We start from the raw sequence: 22,120 nt of genomic DNA, 5'->3' as shown, positions 1-22,120 counted from the left end.
GAGAGAGAGAGAGATGGGGAGAGGAAGAGAGTGAGTAGAGAGACTGGGGGGAGAGAGAGGAGAGAGACTGGGGAAAGAGAGAGAGAGAATGGGGAGACAGAGAGAGAGAGAGATTGAGGGGGAGAGAGAGAGAGTCTGGGGGAGAGAGAGAGAGATGGGCGAAGGGAGAGAGAGACTGGAGAGAGAGAGACTGGGGAGATAGAGAGAGAGAGCGAGAGAGACTGGGGGAGAGAGAGAGAGACCGGGGGTTGGGGGGGGAGAGAGAGAGAGACTGAGGGGAGAGTGAGAGAGATGGGGAGAGAGGGATACTTGGGGGGAGAGGGAAAGAGTGGAGGGAGAGGGAGAGAGTGGGGGAGAGAGAGAGAGAGAGAGAGAGAGACTGGGGGGAGAGGGAGAGAGTTGGGGAGAGAGAGAGAGAGACTGGGGGGCGAGAGAGACTGGGGGAAATAAAGACTGGAGGGGAGAGAGAGAGAGACTGGGGGGAGAGAGAGACTGGGGAGAGAGAGACTGGAGGAGAGAGAGAGAGACTGGGGGAGAGAGAGACTGGGGGGAGAGAGAGACTGGTGGGCAGAGAGAGAGACTGGGGGGAGAGAGAGAGACAGGGGAGAAAGAGAGAGACTGGGGGGAGAGAGAGAGACTGTGGGGGAGAGAGAGAGACTGGGGGGGAGAGCTAGAGACTGGGGGAAGAGAGAGAGACTGGGAGAGAGAGAGAGAAACTGGGGGAGAGAGAGTGCGACTGAGGGTGGAGAGAGATAGACGGGGAGAGAGAGAGAGAGAATGGGGAGATAGAGAGAGAGAGACTGAGGGGGAGAGAGAGAGACTGGGAGAGAGAGAGAGAAACTGGGGGAGAGAGAGAGAGACGGGAGAGAGAGAGAGAGAGAGTAGAGAGACTGGGGAGAGAGAGGAGAGACTGGGGAGAGGCTGGGGAGAGAGAGAGAGAGAGACTGGGGGAGAGAGAGAGACTGGGGGGAGAGCGAGAGAGAGACTGGGGGAGAGAGAGGAGAGAGACTGGGGAGAGAGAGAGAGAGAGAGACTGGGGGAGAGAGAGAGACTGGGGGAGAGAGATGGGGGAGAGAGAGAGAGAGAGAGAGACAGGGGAAGGGAGAGAGAGACTGTGGAGAGAGAGAGATAGAGAGACTGGGAGACAGAGAGAGAGGTACAGAGAGACGGGGAGCGAGAGAGCGATTGGGGGGAGAGAGAGAGAGAAACTGGAGGAGGGAGAGACTGGAGGAGAGACAGAGATGGAGAGAGAAGAAATAGAGAAGAGAGGAAGAGGCCCGGCCTGAGTCACCCCAGCTGAGTAGGCTGGGCACAGTGAAAGCATTGATTTCTATATGGCAGCACAAAAACTGCTCTGACATCATAGCAGCTCTTCAACATCATAGTCACTCAATGCTAATGATCGGATAATGAGCGGAATTTTGAACGTTTTTTGGATACCGTCGGCACAAATTTTGTCTCACCAAAACGTTAATACGCTTATGACCGCTCCGGAATCGTATGCTTTCTTTTGATGTAACACACGTGTAGGTACGCTCTATAACTTTTGCGTGTATAGAGAACGGACAGACAGACAGACAGACAGTCAGAAGCGGTCTTTTATAGATATAGATACCAGCTGGGGGGGCCTGGCGTTGCCAAGGCTTTTTTGTAATACTGCAGTTTACAGGGCCGCGTGGTTGACGGCCGTCCGCTGCCGCTCCCCCGCTCTGTGTCTTGGACCAAACGGTTGTCAGGCCCGGCCCGAGTGACCCCAACTCACCTCCTGCTCTGGCGGGCCGCCGCAGCTGCCCCACTCTCTGTTGAGCAAAAGCAGTGAAAAAAATGGCGGCTTTGATCCGGGAGGCTGCAGGATTAGGTCCCGCCCACAAACGGAATGAAACGCCCCCCGTGACGCACTGATAGGTCAGCCATCAGGTCACTGAACTGTAGGATTGGTCAACCGTCACGCCACTCAACGCTAATGAGCGGTAGGATTGGTCAACCGCTAATGAGCGGATTTTTGAAAGTTTTTTGATTACTGTCCGAACAATTTTTGTCTGACCAAAAGGTAGCCACACCTATGAGACTCCCCTAATCATAAGCTTTCTTTTGATATAACATATGTCTAGGTACGCTCTATAACGTTTGAGTGTATAGCGGACAGAGAGACAGACAGACAGACAGACAGATGCACGGATCCTTTTATATATATAGATACTGACCTCATTACTAATCTCATCATCCAAATCATGTATACCTGTTCCTTCTCTGATTGAGATTATTGGATGTTTCTGATGCAGAATGATTCTCCTGTTATCTCACTCCAAATGTCTTTTACTTGCTGAAGCACAGTATACATATTTTGACCACATGTTGGCTTTTACAAATAGAGTGCTGTATAAAACACTGGCTTGGCCTCAGCTGATTATTTCTCCAATTCTGGGCATTTTACTTTAGGAGGGATGTCGAGGCCTCAGAGAGGGTGCAGCAGAGATTTTCTAGAATTCTACTAAGGATGAGGGATATCATTTATGTGGAAAAAATGGAGAATCTTGATTATTCACAGGAATCCCACAGTGCAGATAGAGGCCATTTCGGCCCATCGAGCCTGCACCGACACATATCCCACCAGATCCCCGTAACCCCTACACCAACACATATCCCACCCTATCCCTACGTATCTAATCCCCCTAACACTAAGGGTCAATTTTTCATAGCCAATCAACCTAACCCACACATCTTTGGACTGTGGGAGAAAACTGGAGCACCCGGAGAAAACCCACGCAAACACGGGGAGAATGTGCAAACTCCACACAGACAGTCGCCCGAGGCCGGATTTGCACCCGGGTCCCTGGCGCTGTAAGGCAACGGTGCTAACCACTATGCCACCGTGCTTCCCCCGTTATTTGCCTTGGAGTAGCGAAGATTAAGAGCAGATTTGATAGCGGTGTGCAAAGTCATGAAAGACTTTGATGGATAAAAAATGAGAAACTGTTTCCAGTTGCAGAAGTGTCGGTAAATGGAAGACACCAGAGATTTAAAGTGATTGTCAAATGAACCAGAAAAGACATGAGGAAAGAAAAATTCATGCAGCGAGTTGAGAGTAATTGTGATCTGGAAGCGCTAAATGAAAGGGCGGTGGAAGCAGATTCAATAGTAACTTTCACAAGGGAAATGTATAAATACTTGAAGTATTTTTTACAGGGCTATGGGTAAAGAGCGTGGTAATGTGACTAATTGGATAACACTACAAAAGAATCGACATAGGCAGGTTGGGCCAAATGGCCACTTCTGTGTTGTATCATTCTATAATAGTTTGATTTAGAATCATGGAATCTTACAGCACAGAAGGAGACCATTCGGCCTATCGCCTCTATAGTTATATGAGGAGAAAAAGATTGGTGAAGTCAAGCATAGGTCCCTTGCAGTCAGAATCGGGGTTATTTATAATGGGGAACAAAGAAATGAAAAACCAAATAAATACATACTTAGTTTCTGTCTTCATAAGGGAGGACACAAATAACCTCCCAGAGTTATCGGGGAATATAGGTTCTAATGAGAGGGAGAAATTGAATGAAATCTGTATTTGCAGGGAAAATGCGTTAGGGAAATTGACCAGATTCAAGGCCGATTATTCTCCAGGGCCTATTAGTCTACATCATTGGGTACTTAAGGAAGTGGCCCTAGAAATAATAGATGCATTGCTGGTCATCTTCCAAAATTCTATCGACACTGGAACAGTTCCCATAGATTTGAGGATAGCTAAAGTAACCCCACTATTTATAAAGGGTGGCAGAGAAAAAATGGGGAATTATAGACTGGTATGCCTGACATGGGTAGTGGGGCAAATGCTAGAGTCCATTATAAAAAATGTAATAGCAGAGCACTTGGAAAACAGGGACAGGGTCGGACAAAGTCAACATGGATTTACAAAAGGTAAGTCATGCTTGAATAATCTACTGGAATATTTTGAGGATTTAACTGGTAGAATACATGAGGAACAATCAGTGGATGTGGTGTATTTGGACTTTCAGAATGCTTTCAATATGTCCCGCATAAGAGAGTAGCGTGTAAAGTTAAAGCACGTGGGATTGGGGGTTAGGTATTGTCTTGGATAGAGAACTGGTTGGCAGACAGGAAGCAAAGAGTTGGAATAAACGGGTCTCTTTCCGGGTGGCAGGCAGTGAAAAGTGGGGAACCGCAGGGATCGGTCCTAGGACTCCAGCTATTCACAATATGTATTATAGATCTAGACAATGGAACTGGAAGTAATATCTCCAAGTTTGCAGATGACGCAAAGCTTGGTGGGCGTGTGTGCTGTGAGGAGGATGCAGAGAAACTCCAGTACGATTTGGACAGGTTGGGTGATTGGGCAGATGCCTGGTAAATACAGTATAATGTGGATAAATGCGAGGTTATCCACTTCGGTGGCAATTACAGGAAGACCGATTATTATCTGAATGGCAATAGGTTGGGAAAAGGGGAAGTGCAACGTGACACGGGAGTCCTTGTGCACCAGTCACTGAAGGTAAGCATGCAGGTGCAGCAGGCGGTTAAAAAGGCAAATCGTATGTTGGCCTTCATAGCGAGTACAGGAGCAAGGATGTCCTGCTGCAATTTTACCGGGCCTTGGTGAGACCACACCTTGAGTATTGTGTGCAGTTGATGGCAGGAATGACGTATGAGGAGAGATTGGTCGATGAGGCTTATATTCTCTAGAGTTTAGAAGAATGAGAGGGGATCTCATTGAAACTTTTAAAATTCTAACAGGACTAGACACACTAGATGCAGGAAGAATGTTCCCGATGGCGGGGGAGTCCAGGACCAGGGGTCATTCTCTATGGATAAGGGTAAGCCTTTTAGGACTGAGATGAGCAGGAATTTCTTCACCCAGAAAGTGGTGAACCTGTGGTATTCTCTGCCACACAGGGCAGTTGAGTCCAGTTCATTAAATATTTTCAAGAAGGAGTTGGATATATTTCTTGAGGCTAAAGGGATCAAGGGATATGGGGAGAAAGCAGGGACAGGTTACTGAATTTGGATGATCAGCCATGATCTCTTTAAATGGCAGAGCGGGCTCGAGAGGCTGAATGGCCTACTCCTGCTCCTATCTTTTATATTTCTATGTGCTTGATCTTTGAAAGAGCTGACCAATTAGTCACACTATCCTGTTCTTCCACATAGCCCTGCAATTTGTTTGCCTTCAAGTATTAATCCAATTCCTTTTTGAAAGTTACTATTGAATGACCTTTCACCGAAATTTAAGGCAGCGCATCCCAGATCACAACAACTCGCTTCGTAATATTTTTTACCCTAAATTTATTTTCCCTGATTACTAACGCTTCTGTCAATGAAAACAGCTTGTCATTACTTACTCTATCAAAACTGTTCATAATTTTGAAGACATCAATCTTATCTCCTCTTAGCCTTCTCTGCTCTAAGGAGAACGACTCCAGTCTCTCCACATAACTGAATTACCTCATCCCTGGAACCATTGTCGTAAATCTCCTCTGCTCCCTCTCCTGGGCCTTGACATTCTTCCCATCGTGCAGTGCCCTGAATTTGGACACAAAGCTCCAGCTGAGGCCTAATTATTGTTTTATAAATATTTAGCATAATTTTGTTGCTTTTGTACTCTATGCCTCTATTAATAAAGTCAAGAATCCGTCGTGATTTTTAATGGTCTTCTCAACTTGTCCCACCAACTTGACAGATTTGTGCACGTACACTCTCTGCTTCTGCACTCCCTTTAAAATTGTACCATTTAGTTTATATTTTCTTTCCTCATTCTTCATCCCAAAATGTATCATTTCACACTTCTCTGTTTTAAATTGCATCTGCCATTTGTCTGCCATTTTCACCAGTCTGTCTATGTCCTCCAGAAGTCCTTTATGATCCTCCTTACTGTTTCGTGTTATCTGCAAACTGTGAAATTATGCCACTATATGCAAGTCCACGTCGTTAACAGATCACAAAAAGAACAGTGGTCCGAATGCTGAGCATAACACTTACAAATGAGTGTTTTCTTTCATTTCACATGTGTTACCTGGATAATTTTTGGTGAACACACAGGCACATTTTACCTTAGTTCTTCCATTCCAGCATTACGATCTTAGAGAGCCCCACAGAGGTACTTTGCACCCGAGTCTCCAAGCGGGTTGAAGTTAAGTTGAAGTCTGTTTATTGTTCTAATTTCAATAAGAAGGGACGCAAGGTTCGGGCAGCACTTGGTGGAGAGTTCACTCGAAGAAAACCTATGATGATGGAAAACAGGCAATGAAAATTTGCTTCGTTTATAAAGGACCTAAACGTAAAGCTATTGGCTTACCTTTGGTTGCTCCATGATACCAAATATAGGCAGATAATAAAGTTGCTGGTATTAGTGATACAGATGTAGCATTCTCGCCTCTGAGCAAGAAGGTCATGGGTTCAAATCCCACGTCAGGGACTTGTGCCTATCATACAGCCTGACAGTACCAGTGCAGAACTGAGGGAGTGCTGCACTGTCGGAGAAGCCGTCTTTCGGATGATAAGCAAAACCAAGACCCCTTCTGCCCTCTCAGGTGGACACAAAATACCCCCATGGCACGATTGGAAGAAGAGAAGCGTATTTCTACCTGTTTTTCTGGAAAATATTTATTCCTCAAGCAACACCTAAAGCAGATTAACTATCACATTGCTGTATCTGGGATCTGGGATCAAATTCGCTGCCGTGTTTCCTACATGAAAATAGTGACTACACCACAAAAGTAATGACTTAGCTATAAAGCGCTTTGCGACGTCCTGCGGTCGTGCAAGGCGCGATATAAATGCAAGATGGGTGGAACTTGACTTTGGCAGGGACGCAGAACGAGTGTCATCGCATTATCCGACCGGCATGATATTCCATTCTCTTGAAATAAATGGGACTGAATATCGGGCTGGGTGTATCTGGGCGACCAATAGAATATCGCCTGTTCTGCATCCCCGCCCATGACCGAGTTCACCCCAAGTCCTTTCCTGATTTATCACTGCAATTACAGCTTCCATTCAGCGGTGGTGCTGCAGCGCCTGGATTTTTCCTGTAATACAGGGAAATGATATTGGGTCAAAAGATCTGGATAATGAAAGAGTTTGGGTGGAGGTAAGGAATAATAAGGGGGAAAAAACTCTAGTGGGCGTAGTCTATAGGACTCTGAACAGTGGCAACTCTGTTGGACTGAGTATCAATCATGAAATAGTTGAGGCTTGTAATAAGGGAACATCTATAATTATGGGGGAATTTAACTATCATATTAATTGGACAAATCAAATTGGGCAGGGCTGCCTTGAGGATGAGTTCATTGAGTGTATTAGGGATGCGTTTCTTGAGCAGTATGTAACTGAACCGACCAGGGGGCAAGCAACCTTAGATCTGGTCCTGTGTAACGAGACGGGATTAATTAAAAATGTCCTAGTAAAGGATCCCCTTGGAATGAGTGATCATAACATGGTTGAATTCCATATTCTATTAGAGGGTGAGAAGGTTGGATCTCAAACAAGCGTGCTAAGCTTGAATAAAGGAGACTATGAAGGTATGAGAGCGGAATTGAGTAGAGTGGAATGGGAAAATAGATTAAAGGGTAAGACGATACATGATCAGTGGTGTACATTTAAGGAGTTATTTTACAACTTCCAAAAAATATATATTCCACTGAGAAGAAAAGGGTGTAAAAGAAAAGACAGCCATCCGTGGCTAAGTAAAGAAATTAAGGATAGTATTCGACTAAAAACAAGGGCATATAAGGTAGCCAAATCTAGTGGGAGGATAGAGGATTGGGAAAACTTTAAAAGACAGCAAAAAATAACAAAAAGATTGATAGAGAAAGGGGAGATAGATTATGAATGTAAATTAGCAAAAAATATAAAACAGATAGTAAGAGTTATTATAGTTATATAAAAAGAAAAAGGGTGACTAAAGTAAATGTTGGTCCCTTAGAGGATGAGACTGGGAAATTAATGGTGGGAAATATGGAGATGGCAAAAACACTGAATGAATATTTTACATCAGTCTTTACAGTAGAAGACACTAAGAATATCCCAACACTGGACAAACAGGGGGCTAAAGGGGGGAGGAGCTAAACATGATCAAAATCACTAAGGAAGTGGTACTCGGTAAAATAATGGGACTCAAGGCGGATAAATCACCTGGACCTGATGGCTTACATCCTAGGGTCTTGAGGGAAGTGGCGGTAGGGATTGTGGATGCATTGGTAATAATTTTCCAAAACTCCCTGGACTCGGCAAAGGTCCTGGCAGACTGGAAAACTGCAAATGTAACACCCTTATTTAAAAAGGGCAGTAGACAGAAGGTTGGAAACAATAGACCGGTTAGTCTAACACCTGTGGTAGGTAAAATTTTGGAGTCCATTATTAAGGAGGCAGTAACAGGACATTTGGATAATCATAATTTAATAGGACAAAGTCAGCATGGTTTTATGAAGGGGAAGTCATGTTTGACAAATTTGCTGGAGTTCTTTGAGGAAGTAACATATAGGGAGGATAAAGGGGAACCAGTGGACGTAGTGTATTTAGACTTCCAAAAGGCATTTGACAAGGTGCCACACAAAAGGTTATAGCTTAAGATAAAAAATCACGGGATTGGGGGTAATATTCTGGCATGGATAGAGGATTGGCTATCTAACAGAAGGCAGAGAGTTGGGATAAATGGTTCATTCTCAGACTGTCAATCAGTAACTAGTGGTGTTCCGCAGGCGTCAGTGCTGGGTCCCCAACTCTTTACAAACTATATTAACGATTTGGAGGAGGGGACCAAGTGTAACATATCAAAGTTTGCAGATGATACTAAGATGGGAGGGAAAGTATTGACTGAGGAGGACATGAAAAACCTGCAAGGGGACAGAGACAGGCTAAGTAAGTGGGCTGAGATTTGGCAGATGGAATACAATACTGGAAAGTGTGAGGTTATGCACTTCGGCAGGAAAAATCGTAGAGCAAGTTATTATCTTAATGGCAAGAAACTGGAAAGTACTGAAGAACAAAGGGATCTGGGGGTCCTGGTGCACGAAATTCAAAATGTTAGTATGCAGGTGCAGCAAGTGATTAAGAAGGCCAATGGAATGTTGGCTTTCATTGCAAGGGGGATAGAATATAAAAATAGGGAGGTATTGCTTCAGTTGTACACGGTATTGGTGAGACCGCACCTGGAATACTGCGTACAGTTTTGGTGTCCATAGTTAAGAAAGGACATACTTGCTCTCGAGTCAGTACAAAGAAGGTTCACTCGGTTATTCCCGGGGATGAGGGGATGGACATATGAGGAGAGGTTGAGTAGATTGGGACTCTGCTCATTGGAGTTCAGAAGAATGAGAGGCGATCTTATTGAAACATATAAGCTTGTGAAGGGGTTGGATCGGGTGGATGCGGGGAAGATGTTCCCGATGATGGGTGAAACTAGGACTAGGGGGCATAGTCTTAGAATAAGGGGCTGCTCTTTAAAAACTGAGATGAGGAGGAACTACTTCACTCAGAGGGTGGTAGGTCCATGGAATATGCTGCCCCAAAAAGCTGTAGAAGCTACATCATTACATAAAATTAAAACAGAAATAGACAGTTTCCTAGAAGTAAAGGGAATTAAAGTTTATGGGGAGCGGGCAGGAATTTGGACATGAGTCTAGGTTCGGATCGGTCATGGCCCTGTGGGTAGCGGAGTGGGCCCAGGGGCCGTGTAGCCTGATCCTGCTCCTATTTCATGTGTCTAATTCTGTTAGATTCAGGAGATGGTTCTGTGACAGTGGATTGGCGGTTAGGATCAGATCAGCCATGATCTTATTGAATGGCGGAGCAGGCTCGAGGGGCCGATTGGCCTACTCCTGCTCCTATTTCTTATGTGCTTATGTTATGTTCAAAGTCTCTCCCTGGTCCTTGAACCTTTTATCGCTGTGCACTGTTTTCCTGTAATAGAATTGTCAATCATCTTTATAATCCTTGGACCTTTGACCCATTCAGCTTGGTACAACTCCCTTTGCAGTGAAATGCAAGGTCAATTTCCTCAACCTTTCTCTCGGCTCTATGTTGGTCAGGGTACTTTTGCAGACTTTAATGCTCTCTCAAATTAAGCATTTTCTTCATACATTAAAAGAGAGTGTGTAGTCCTACATGACCAAACTGCAAGCAATACTCCATATGGGGTGTGATCAGCAGCAGTTGCAGAATTGTACATCTGGTTGGCCCCTCTTTTAAAAACACTAATACAGACAAAGGACCTTGATTTGTCTCTACACTGCATAACTGCAAAGTCTGCAAATGACACAAAACGTTGAAATGTAGTAAACAGTGAGTGGGATAGAAACCGACTTCAGGAGGACAAAGACAGACTGGTGAAATAGGCAGACACATGGTAGATGCAATTTAACACAGAGAAGTGTGCAGTGACGCAATTTTGTAGAAGGAATGAGTACCAGCAGTATAAACTAAATGGTAATCTTTTCAATGGAGTGCAGGAAAAGAGATACCTGAGGGTTCTCATGTGGAAATATTTGAAGGTGGCAGGACAAGTTGAGAAGGCTGCCAAAAAGCATATGGAATGCTTGGTTTCATAAATAGAGACAGTTTTAAAGCCAAATTATTGTTACAATTCCGGGCACCACGCATTAGGAAGAATGTCTTGGAGAGGGTGCAAACTAGATCCGTTATAATGTTTACAGGAATGAGGAACTTCAGTTATGTGGAGAGATTGGAGAAGCTGGGGTTATTCTCCTTGGAGCAGAGAAGGCTAAGAGGAGATTTAATAGTGGTGTGCAACATTTTCAAGGGCTTTGCTTGTGTAAATAAAGGTAAACTTTTTTCCATTGGCGGGAGGATCGCTGACCAAAGGACACAGGTGTTAAGGTGATTGGCAAAAGAACCAGAGGCGACTTGAGGAAACATTTTTTTACAGTCAGTTGATATGAGTTGGACTGCACTTGAAAAGAAGATGGTAGCAGATTTAATTGTAATTTTCAAAAGGGAATTGGTTGAATTCTTGAAAATGGAAAATCTGCAGGTCTTTGGGGAAAGAGCAGGGGAGTTGGATTAAATGCACAGCTCTTTCAAAGGTCCGGCACAGACACGATGGGCCGAATGGACACTTTCTGAGCTGTACCATTCCATGAAGCTATGATTCTATGATGAATGTGGAAAAACACCAAGTGTGAACACAAGAACATTCAGTTTGTGTAAAATTTTGCCTTAAATAGGCGAAAGCCCATAGCTCCATCACAGCACTGGTCATGGGTCATCAACTGCAGACTGCGAAGAGCAGCTATTCCAGGAGATAAGAGAATTATCCCCACGTTCTCAGTCCAGAGTGTAAATCATCCACCGGAAGTGGCAAAATAATGCTGACAGACACTCACCTGAGACACTGGATTTTGGAGTTGCTGTTTTTCAACACTTGACACAGAAGTCCAACACCTGCATCAGTTACTTTATTCGCACTGAGGTCCATGTCCAATAACCCACAGTTCTCCTTGTGAGCAGAGGCCAATTCTTCAGAGCAATCATATGTCAATCTGTTATGTCTCAAAATGACAAAAAAGTTTATTAATGGTTTAGAGAAGCAGGGTTAATCAAATGGATTCTTCGTTAATCTGTTGAAGGCTGGTGCAGGAGGCGAATTAACTTTACTAATTAAGTTGCATACTATATGATGCGCTGTAGTCATTTTCATAGATATTTTCTGTGAAAATTAGTGGGATATAGTTCGAAATTTTACTGTGGGCATTGAAACCATTCAGCCATCCATGCCTGTTTTGGATTTTTGAATAAACAATCCATTTCCCCATTCCCCATTTCCTTTTAGTTTAATTTTCTTGCTGAAACAATTGTGCACTATACTGTTCAATATTTGAATGCTTTCAGGTTCCAGCAACGTTTCTGGAATCATCACATCATAGAATCTTCCATCACAGAAAGACGCCATTCGGCCCATCGTGCCTGTGCCAGCTCTTGGAATGAGCTGTTCAATTCATCTCACTCCCCTGCCCTTGAACATAGCACTGCAGATTTTTATCCTGATGCCTTCACCCTATTGAATTTGCAATTTATTATTGAATCTGCCTCCGGCACCCTTTCGGACAGTGAATTTTAGATCTTAACAAGTCGTTATGTCAAAGGAAATTCCTCCTCTCACATCTGGTTCTTTTGGCAGACCTTAAAAATCCATCTGTAAATGTAAAATGTTGTAAATCCTCCCCTTATTCTTTTAATATTAATCCGCTTGTGTAATTCTTCCTATTTACCTTATCAAAGCCTCTCATGGTTGTGATCACTTCTATGAAAGCTCCTTTAACATTCGCTGTTCCAGTAAACAGCGTCCTGATTTCTGAAGTTTATTCTCGTAATTAAGGCCTCTCCCTCAAGTAGCCTCTCAGGAAGTCTCTACAGCGCCATCTACATGGCGTTGACATCCTTCCTGAGGCAGGGCACCCCAGACTGGACCAAACACAAGTGCTTTATTACAGCCCCATCAAACCGAGCTGTTTCCTTTAAAGCTCTAAGAATCAGTCCCTCCAATGATCCACAGCGTACTTCCATTCAGATGACAATAACTGCTGGTATTCTTACCAAAAAGTATCATTTATTGACAAAATGTAGTAAACTTACGAAATAGGTTGAATTAGAGCAGGGGAGCTCTCCTCTGTGTCCCGGCCAATATTTAACCTCCAATCATCCAAAAAACAGATTATCTGGTCATTATGCATTGCTGCTTGTGGGACCTTGCTATACGCAAATTGACGGCAGGGTTTCCAACACTGCAACAATGACTAAACTTGAAAAGTGCTACATTGGCTGTGAAGCGCTTTGGGACGCCCTGAGGTGGTGAAAGGCGCGAATAATTCAATTCCTTTCCTTTCCCTCTTTTTCCAGTTTGAAGTCAAGCCTGCGCAGTGACTGTCACAGTGTCAGATAGCACTCCTGAAACGCTGGGAATTAGGTTCATATCCTGTAGAAGGGGTTAACCTATAACAGGGTTTTAGACAGAGCCTCAATCCCCTGGACAAGTGTCACAATATCTGGGGCTTGGATTCAAACACAGCTCGAAGGATTGTTGCACACTATTGCTCCCCGCTGCTGCCCATGAAGGATGACTTGTCATCCTGCTTTAGATCACCAGTGGAGGGTGGAGACAGACAGAGGGACAGGCTGGAAATGGAAAGGGGAACAAGCAGCAAACCCACAAACCGTTCAGGCTGCTCATTTATAACCAAACGATAAATATACAAAATTACAAACAAATAACGAGAAATATCAACACACTGCAAACTTCAGGTTCGGTTTTTTGACAGCAAGAAAATATTTGACGTGTCTGGGGTGACTTTCGTTGAGAATGACATGAATGAGAATATTACAACAAGGACGAATCAGAGTCCCATTTAGATGATAGCGGGAGTTTGGGCTCAGATTTAACAGATTTAATTCCTTATCTTAAATATTTACATACTTACAAGTGTCTCTCAGTTGATTTCATTGCCTCTACCACACATATGAAGGCGATAGTATTAGCAGTTGGTGACCATCCCCGTGGTCCATTAGTTAAGTTTTGTACAACATGAGCTGCCGCCTGAATGACATTCAGGAAGTGGTGTGGGGATTGCTCGTTCTCAACATTCCGCAACTCAACCAGTGAAACTTGGATTATGCCCCGTCCAAACCTTCACTGCCAGCAGGAATGGGATGAGCGGGCTCAGCCTTATTCCAGAGTTCACGGACACCATTTTTAAGGGTCTCTGACTGTTTCTACTTCCTCACTGTGCTTCGGCTCTGAGTCACGGGATTGCTTCAACAAAATAACATCTGCTAACTGTCAAATTACGAATAGCAGATATAAAGGTGATGCAGTGTTTCCTGGTCGTCATTGTGGCTAGAGTTGCCTGTAAACCTCCACTGTGTTTAATCGCGTCGGGAACATGTGGTCAGTGTAAATCAATGTTTTTTACTGGTATAGCTAACGGTAATAATGTCTGTTGGGCGAGTATTAAAACCTCTTGTTGGTCAATAATCCATCAGAGAAAGATGTGCATCCACGTATAACCCTCGTTAGATGTCTCTTCCCCAAAATAAATTAACACATTCATTAATTAACGTGGAGGCCGAGGGCAGGACTGAGCTACTGCATAAGCATTACAGCTGTACTCACAAAAAATAGGATGAAGTTAATTTTGCAGCAGAGAAGAGAGGATCATAGATATTGGATCTGGTCCAACTAACTAGAAAAGAGGTGCTAAATATGTTGCCATCACTCAACGTTAACAAATCACGTGGTCCAGATGGGAAGCACCCTAGATCGCTGAGGGATGCAAGCGTGAAGATAGCAGAAGCTCTGATCACAACCTTTCAATCAACATTGGACATGGGAGTGGTGCCAGTGGACTGGAGGACTGTAAATGTTACACCCCTGTTCAAAATGAGGAGAGCGATAAATCTGATAACTACAGGCCAATCAGTCTAACATCAATGGTGGGAAAACTATTGGAGAGCATTGTCAAGGTGAAAGTTAATTCTCAATTGGAGAAACATGGGTTAATAAGCAACCGACAGCACAGCTCTGTTAAAGCAAATCGTGTCTGACTAACCTGATTGAGTTATTTCGTGAAGCACAGACCAGGTTGCTGAAGGCAGTGCAAAACATTTTGTATATATGGACTTTAAAAAGGCATTTGTTAAATGACCACGTAACAAACTTAGTCGGAAAATAGTAGCACGTATTATTTAATAAATGGTGTTAGCTTGAATAGGTAATTGGCTAAGGGATAGGTGTTAGAGAGCAATGGTGAACGGATGTTTATTTCTGACTGCAGAGAAGTAAGCAGTGACGTCCTCCAGGACTCATTATTTGGACCACTGATTTTTTCATTATGTATAAATGACGTGGACTTGGATATAGGGAGTACAATTTCGAAGTTTGCGGATGATTCACAAATTGGGAAAGTGAGCAGGACAGTAGCAGGCTTCAGGAGGACATAGACAGACTATGAAATGGTACTCGTCAGGTGCAAGTTAATGCAGTGAAATGTTCAAGTGTTGCACTTTTGGAGGAACAACATGCAGAGGCAGTACAATCTAAAAGGGTATTATTTTGAGGTGTGTTCTAGAGCAGAGGGAACGGATGTGTGTGCATATTTATAAATTTTTGAAGGTGCCAGATGTTAAGGCGGTTAAGAAAGCCTATGGGATGCTTGGCGTTGTAAATATGTCATCGAGCACTGAAAAAGGAAGTCAGGCTAAAGTTTTACAAATCATAGGTTAGGCCTTAACTGGAGTATTGTGTACAGCTTTGGGCCTCACACTTAGAAAGGATGTCAAAGCCTTGGGGAGATTTACCGGTATGATTCACGGATGATGGACTTCAGTTAATTGGAAGGACTGGAGGCTGTACCTAGTGGGGAGCCGCAAGGATCAGTGCTGGGGTCTCAGCTATTTACAATCTATATTAAAACCTAGATGAAGGGACTGAGTGTAATGTATCCAAGTTTGCTGATGATACAAACTAGGTGGACAGTATGCAGTGAGGCCAACACAAAGTGTCTGCAAGGGGGTATTGAGAGACTAAGTGAAGGGGAAGTAAGGTAGCAGATGGAGTATACTGTAGGGAAATGTGAGGTTATTATTTTTTTTTAAGAAGAATGGAAAAACAGAACTTTTTTAAATGGTGAGAAACTTTTAAATTCTGGTGTTCAGAGAGATTTGGGCCATCCTCGGGCAAGTATTACTGAAGGCTAGCATGCCAGTAGAGCAATCAATAAGGAGGGCAAATGGCACGTTGGCCTTTATTGCAAGGCGTTTGGTGTATAAGAGTAAGGTAGTCTAGCTACAATTGCACAGGACCTTGGTGAGGACACACCTCGATTACTGTGAACAGTTTTGAGTGCATAGGGGATATTTTTAAAGCTTGAATATGATACGAAATTCGGATATGTAGTAAACAACGAGGAGGATCGTAACAGACCAGGAGGACATAGACAGTCTGGTGAAATGGGCAGACACATGGCAGATGAAATGTAACTCAGAGCAGTGAGAAGTGACACATTTTGTTAGGAAGAATGGGGAGAGGCAATATAAACTAAATACTACAATGTTCAAGGGGGTGCAGGAAGCGAGGGGTCTGGGGGAATAGGTACACAAATCTTTGAAGGTGGCAGGATTAGTTGGTAAGGCTGTTAAAAGCATGTGGAATCCTTGGCATTATTAATAAAGCATGGATTACAAAAGTAACGAAGTTATGCTAAACATTTACATTAAAAAAAACTGGTTCACCTCAGCCTGAGTAGTCCGTTTAATTCTGGGTGCTTTAGAAAGGATGTCAAGGCCGAGGAGATGGTGCAGAGGAGATTTACGAGAATGGCACCAGGGATGAGAGACTTCAGTTTTGTTGCGAGACTGGGATATTCTCCTTAGAGCAGACAAGGTTAAGGGGTTTCGATAAATGTGATCAAAATCGGGATTGATTTTGATAGAAAAAATAGGGAGAAACTCTTTCTAGTGGCGGAATAGAAACATAGAAAAATAGGAGCAGGTGTAGAGTATAAAACCTTCGAGTCTGCTCCACCATTGAATATGTTCATATCTCATCTTTATCTCAATACCATATCCCCGCTCTCTCCACATACCCCTTGATTCATTTTGTGTCTAGAAAGCTTTCTATCTCCTTCTTAAATATTTTCAGTGAATTTGCCTCCACAACATTCTGTGGTAGAGAGTTCCGCACATTCACCACCCTCTGAGTGAAGAAATCTCTCCTCATCTCAGTCCTAAATGTCCTTCCACGTATCGTGAGATTTTGACCCCTAGTTCTAGACTCCCCAGCCAGGGGAAACATCTTCCCTGCATCCAGTCTTTCTAGCCCTGTCAGAATTTTATACGCTTCAATGAGTTCCCCTGTAATTCTTCAGAACTCAATTGAAGATAGGCCTAGTCGACCCAATCTTCCTCTATGGCAACCATATTCTTTCTTAGGAAAGTCGACAAAGCTGCACACAGTACTCCAGGTGTGGTCTCACCAAGGCCCTGTATAACTGTAGTAAGACATCCTTGCTCCTGTACACAAATCCTCTTGCAATGAAGGAGACGTTGCCATTTGCCTTTCTAACTGCTTGCTGCACCTGCATGTTTGATTTCAGCGACGGATGTACAAGGATACCCAGGTCCTCTTTTACGTTAACATTTCCCAATCTATCACCATTGAAATAATACTCTGCCTTTCTGTTTTTCCTACGGAAGTGATGACTTCACAATTCTCGCACGTTAGGCTGCACTTGCCATGTATTTGCCCAGTCACTCAACTTGTCTAAATCGTCTTGAAGCCTCTTTGCATGCACCTCATAACTCACTATCCAACCTAGTTTCATGTCATCAGCAAACTTGGAAATATTACATTTGGTTCCCGCATCCAATCATTGATATTTATATACTGTGAATTGCTGGGGTCAAGCATTGATCCCTGCGGTACCACACTAGTCACAGCCTGCCAACCCGAAAAAGACCCATTTATTCCAACACCCTGTTTGCTATTTGAACCAATTTTCAGTCCATGCCAGTATATTACCCACAATCCCATGTGCTTTAAATTTGCACACAAACCTCTTCTGTGGTACTTTATCACAGGATTTCTGAAATTCCAAATACACCTCATCTACTGGTTCTCCCTTATCTATTCTATCAGTTACATCCTTAAAAAGCTCCAGTAGGTTTGTGAAACACGATTTCCCTTTCATAATTCCATGTTGATTTTTTCTAATCCCGTTGGTATTTTCTAAGTGTCCTGTTATCACATCCTTTATAATAGACTCCAGCAATTTCCATACTATGGATGTTAGGCTAACCGGTCTGTAGTTCCTTGTTTTCTCTCTCCCTCCTTTTTGAAATAATGGGGTTACATTTGCCACCCTCCAATCTGCAGGAACTGTTCCATAATCTATAGAATTTTGGAAGATGACAACCAAAGCATCCACTATTTCCATTGCTACCTCGTTTAGTGCTCTGGGATGCGGATTATCAGGCCCTGTGGATTTATCAGCTTTCAGTAACATTATTTTCTCCAGCACCATTTCTTTTACAAATACTAATTTCCTTTAATTCCTCCTTCGCACTAGACCCTTGGTTCCCTTACATTTCTGAGGAGTTACTTGTGTCATATTCCACGAAGTTGGAACCAAAGTAATTTGTTTAATAGCTTGGCCATTTCCTTGTTAACCATTATACATTCTTCCGTTTCTGACTTTAAGGGTCCTAAATTTGTACTCACTACTCTTTTTCTTTTTACATATTTGTCGAAGCTTTTGCAGTCGGTATGATCGGTAACGAGTGAACAAAGTTTTAAGGTGATTGGCAAAAGTACCAGAGGCGACATGACAAAACATATTTTTACACAGCGTGTCTTTGTGATCTGGAAAGCGCTGCCTGAATGGGCGGTGGAAGCAGATTCAATCGTGACTTTTAAAAGGGAATTGGATAACGACTTGAATGGGAAACAATACAGGGCTATGGGGAAAGATCAGGTGTGTGGTATTAATTGATGAACTCTAACAAAGAGCTGTCAGAGGCACAATGGGCCAAATGTCCACCTTCTTTGCTGTAGCATACCGTGATAGGATGATATCCAGAAGGGCTTGGGCACAAATCTCATTGATGATATTTTGTCTGCCGCAGGAACTGATCTAGCCATTGCTGGAGTATAACGCACAATCCTCGGCCTTCTCTATTTTGCCGCCCACTGATATCATTGACTGTGTATGAGCGTGAATTTGGAGAAGGTTCCCGGATGCGCAATCCGCCATCTGAATTTTAAAAAATTCTCCCTTCGCTAAAAGCTGGAAACTCACTACAAGGAACAGAATGATCCGAAATCAGTAACGTCACTGTCAGCTCACGCGAATACTGCTACTTGACCAAAGCAACATTAGCATTAGGTCAGACTGGCCTTTATATAGAGCCTCTCACAACCTCAGCACTTCCCAAAGCTACTTTGCAGCCAATCAATTAGGCGCTCTTGTATTTCAAGGGCAAACCGCAGCCAATTGGCACGCAGCAAACCCCCACAAATAGCACTGGGACAAATGAACAGACAATCTTCTCAGTGAGGCTGGTTGAGCGATAACTGAGCAGCACTGCATCAGTACAGGCCCTCCGACAGTGTGGTGCTCTCTCAGTCCTGCCCCTCCAACAGAGCAGCAATATCTCAGTACTGATGCCCTGACACTGCAGCGCTCCCTCAGTACGACCCCTCTCACAGTGAAGCCATCCCTCAGTACTGTACGGGAGTGTCAGCCTAGACTTTGTGCTCAGGTCACTGAAGTGGCTCCATGAACAGACATTCCGCTGACTCAGAGGGGGGACAGCTATGTATTCAGCCACGGCGGACCCATGTCAGAAATGTGAGACAGGCAACAATACACAAATGTGACTCAGACTCCAGATTAGCGATTGCTGTGCACAGTGAACAGCAACACTGCAGCTTCAATGATTCATCAGCTGAGATAATATGCAGCAAATGTATTATTCTTTGCTGGGACTTTATCCAACAATACTGCACACATTATTAGGATATAATGTTATTGCTTGTTGGGCCTCCTAATACATCTGAACACGGATTGGTTGTTATGTTGTGCTCCCGCCTCTGTAACATCGGCCGATTCCACCACTGCCTCAGCTCATCGGCTGCTCAATTCCGCACTCAAGCCTTTGTTACCTCTAGACTTGGATGTTCTAGTGCACTCCCGGCTGGCCTCCCACGGTCAGCCTTACGTAAACTTGAGGTCATCCAAAACTCGGTGACAATGTGCTAAATCGCAGCAAGTCCGGTTCACCCAACACCCTACGTGCTGGCTGACCGACATTGGGTGACGGTCCGGCAAGTCCTCAATTTTGTAATTCTCATCTTTTTTTTCAAATCGTTCCATGGCCTCGCCCCTCCCTAACATTGTATCCTCCTCCAGCACAAAAAGCTCCCCAGATATGCGCAGTCCTCCAATTAATCGCCAATTTTAGTCGCTCCACTATTGGCAACCGTGCCTTCAGCTACCTAAGCCCTAAGTGTAAGCCGTGGCTCAGTTGGTAGGGCTATTGCCTTTGGGTCCGATGGTTATGGGTTCAGAATCCCCCTGCAGAGACTTGATGGAGTGCTGTACTGTCGGTTGTCTCATTTTTTCAGAGGAGACGTTAAACCGAGGTCCTGTCTGCCCTCTAAGTTGGACATCGAAGGACCTATTGCACTATTTCCAAGAAGAGAAGGAGGGAGTTCACCCCGGTGTCCTGTGGCCAATATTTATCCCTCAAACAACATCACGAAAACAGATTATCTTGTCATTATCACACTGCTGTTTGTGGGAGCATGCTGTGCGCAAACTAGCTACCACATTTCCTACATTCCAACAGTGACTTCACTTCAAATAAGTACTGAATTGGTTGTAAGGCGTTTTGAAAAGCCCTGAGGTGGTGAAAGGCGCTATATAAAGTCAAGTCTTTCATTTCTTTCTTTTAAGCACTGGAATTCCCTCCCCAAACCTCTCCGCCTCCCTGCCTCTATTTCCTCCTTTAAAAATCTCCCTTAAATCTACTTCTTTGAAAAATATGTTTTGTCACTGTCGCAATATTTCCTTATGGGGTTCAAAGTTAATTTGTTTTGTGTAACGCTCATGTTAAACGTTTTACTACATTATAGGCACTGCATACATGAACCGGCGATATCAGAGCAGCCACCAGTTCCACAATATGCTGACTCCAATAGAAAGAACCCTCGGGAGAGATGTCTGATGGGCGGCGAGTCCGATGCTGCCCATTTTATACCATCGCCAAAGTCAAAAGGACCCAATTCACAGATTTGCTTCAGTCCCCCCAATACAGTCTAATTTCACATCTTTATTAACACTTTCAAATGTTATCATTAAATAACTGGCTGGAGCGGCGCATCTGCATCTTCTTTGCAAAATGTTTGAGGGCAGCTCACACTCCTGCAATACTCAGCGGGTCAGCAGCACTGCCTACCCACTTAAAACAACCTTTCTGCATCTGTGGACCAAATCAGTTAGCCAAACATCAGTAATGGGGAAACTCTTACAGTCAATAATCAGGGAAACATTAATTGTCACTCGGATAAACGTGTGTTAATAAATGACAGCCAACACACACTTGTTACAGGCAATTCTTATTTGTTTGAGTTCTTTGGTGAAGTGATGCAGACGGTTGATGAATGTAGTGCGGTATGTGATTTTGTATATGGACTTTCAAAAGGCGTTTGATAAAGTGCCACATAGAAGATTTGTTAGAAAAATTGCAGCCCTGCGTTTAAGAGGCAATGGCAGTGTTGAATCAATACAAAAAGCAGTGAGTTGAGGTGAACGATTGTTTTTTTCAGTCTGGTGGGAGGTGTGCAGTAGTGTCCTCCAGGGGTCGCTATTGGGATCATTGCTCTTTTCAAAAATATACTAACGACCTGGGCTTGGGTACACAGGGCATCATTGCAAACTTTAAACAAATTAGGAAATATAATAAAATGTGAGGAGGATAGTAACAGAATTCAGAAGGAGACAGGCAGACTGGTGAAAAGGGCCGACACAGATGGATGCAATTTTAATGCTGAGAATTGTGAAGTGATGCATTTTAGAAGGAAGAACGAGGAGAGGCAATAACAATTAAATGGTAACATTTCAAAAGGACTGCTAAGAGAGTGTGTAAACAGGGGTTTAGGTAAACACATCTTTGAAGGTGCGGGAAAAGTTGCTGACACTGTTACTAAAGCATGCAGGATACCTGGCTTTATCAATAGAGAAACAGAGAACCGAAGCAAGACATTTATGCTAAACATTTATAAATCACTGGTTAAGGCGGAGCTGCAGTATTATGATCAGTTCTCTTCATCGCGCATTAAGAGGGATGTAAAGACCTTGGAGAAGGTGTAGAGGTGATTTATTAATATAGCTCCAGGAATGAGCGACTTCAATTACGTGAAGAGATTAGAGAAGCTGGGATTGTTCTCCATCGTGCCGAGAAGTTTAAAGGGACATTTAATAGAGCTATTGATAATTATGAGAGTTTATTTTTAATAGAGTTAAAAAGGAAACATTTTTCCACTGGTAGGAGTGTCGGTAACCAGAGGAAACAGATTTAAGATAATTGGCAAAAG

Source organism: Somniosus microcephalus, unplaced genomic scaffold (assembly GCF_052327205.1).
Source record: "Somniosus microcephalus isolate GS21.2 unplaced genomic scaffold, FLI_Smic_1.0 unresolved_chr8, whole genome shotgun sequence".
Lineage (NCBI taxonomy): Eukaryota > Metazoa > Chordata > Chondrichthyes > Squaliformes > Somniosidae > Somniosus > Somniosus microcephalus.
The sequence above is the reverse complement of the archived record's forward strand: the minus strand, read 5'-3'. Positions refer to the sequence as shown.